The 1,903-nt window shown below is 39.8% G+C and overlaps 1 non-coding gene across 1 annotated transcript; it reads right to left on the bottom strand.

The window, feature by feature from the left end:
* Positions 1 to 1,477: 1,477 nt before the first annotated feature.
* On the bottom strand, positions 1,478 to 1,583 carry LOC131143538 (small nucleolar RNA R71). Its single transcript, XR_009133526.1, has one exon. It is a non-coding gene; the product is annotated as a small nucleolar RNA R71 (small nucleolar RNA).
* Between the last annotated feature and the right edge of the window lie 320 nt (positions 1,584 to 1,903).

Below are 1,903 nucleotides of genomic sequence, written 5' to 3'. Positions count from 1 at the left end.
AAAACCTTATAAACCCTAGAGCCTATAAATATTCACTACGAACATGAGCTCTAGGTTCCTCTTTGGCCAATTATATGTTAGTGATAGACCTAGAACACCATTGAGAACCACTGTAGAGTAGATTTACTTGCTTTCCTTTACATTCCTTTTGTAGTTCTATTTTGTATTTTTGATCGTTAGTGACAGACGAATCCATTTGCAATAAGAAAATATTTTTCCTACTTTCCTTTACATGGTTTCAATTTACATGCTTTAATTTACTACTTTGATTTACTACTTTGATGTTGATGAAGTCTTGCACGATAGGATAAGCACTACTACAGTCTCAACCAGGTAGAAGTGTTTGACTACGGAACCGTTGAGGTGCTCGTGTGATCATTGAGATAGGGTATACTCCGATTTTCGACTGTGCTCCGGATGGTTGGTGCACCCTTGCTACCCTATGCCCTCGAATGACCCTCTCTCGTTGGCCTGAGATTCTCGAGTTAGTACTCCAATGTATAGCTAGTTGAGCATAGTTAGAGGCATGCATCCTGAGTCTGATTTTATGTCTAAGCATTGCTTTGTAGGAGTAGGGTTAACTTAGATTTTTCACTTTTATTTTACACGAGGCTATAATAAACTAATTAAGAAAAGGTTTATAACTGCACGGTTTAGTCCCTGTGGATCGACACCTAACTTCCCCACTTTCTACTAAACTTAAGATTGTTAGGTAGTATAAATATTATTTTTGGTAGTTAAGGACCCAAACCTTAACAAACCTAATAAATTTTGGTGTCGTTGCTGGGGACTAGGGTACGATTGTTAGCCAATTTCTCATCTAGTATATTGTTGCTTTGTTTGTATATATTTTTATTTATTTATTTTTTTGGTTGTTTGAAGTCTTGAATCTTTGTGCTTAAATTGTTTATATTTGGTTTGGAATCTTTGGACCCAGAACTGATTCCCATAGACCACAAGATTAAGAAATCCCATAGCACCCTTAGGAAGCCAACCTCGAGTCCTAAGTTTGATGAGTTGTCTGAGCAAAAAGTTATGGCCGAACAAAACTCATCGGTTCCTACTGATCAAATCTCAAAACACCAAGCTCCCTGCCTACTTGTGGTGGAGAGCAACCCCTTCGGCCTTTTAAGGACTACTTTGTACCTAATGCATACACTTTGTTGTCTTGCATCCAGTTCCCAAATGTTCAGGCGGCACAATTCAAGATAAAGACTTTTATCATCTTGATGCTGCCCACCTTTAATGGGAATTCTACAAAAAATCCTTACCAGCATCTGGATGAGTTCTTAGATATTTGTTCCACCATCCGCATGCCCAACTTTAGTGATGATGCTCTACATCTTAGGCTTTTTCATTCTCTTTGAAGGATAAGGCCAAATATTGGTTGACGTCCTTAAAGTCGAACTCAGTGGCCAATTGGGCCACCATGTAACACGAATTCCTGAAGAAGTATTTTCCAATTGGGAAATGAACCAGCTTCAGAGAGCAATCACGAGTTTTTCACTAATGGATGGGGAACTTTTCTTTAAGACCTGGGAGCACTTTAGGGACTTACTCCGTAAATGCCCACATCATCAAGTCACGAAGTGGCAATTAGTCCAAACCTTTTATGAATGGTTAGCTGAGAGAAATAGATCAATGGTTTATGCATCCTGCAGAGGTACTTTCCTCACAAAGTACGAGAATAAGGCATAGGTTTTCTTTGAAAGCCTAGTTGATAACTCTTGGCAGCACACTGCTGCTGCTCGTAGGCCCCCCAACCCATCCACTTCCAAGCCTAAGGGAGTTTATAATTCGACCTCAGACCATGACCTAGCTCCCACTTTGCACACCATATCTAAAAACCTAGATTAGTGCTTGTCCTTAAGATAGCAACAGCAGCCAAAGGCCTATGCAGAAG

The sequence above is a fragment of the Malania oleifera genome, chromosome 11 (genome assembly GCF_029873635.1).
Source record: "Malania oleifera isolate guangnan ecotype guangnan chromosome 11, ASM2987363v1, whole genome shotgun sequence".
NCBI lineage: Eukaryota > Viridiplantae > Streptophyta > Magnoliopsida > Santalales > Ximeniaceae > Malania > Malania oleifera.
This window is presented reverse-complemented; position numbering and strand designations above follow the sequence as displayed.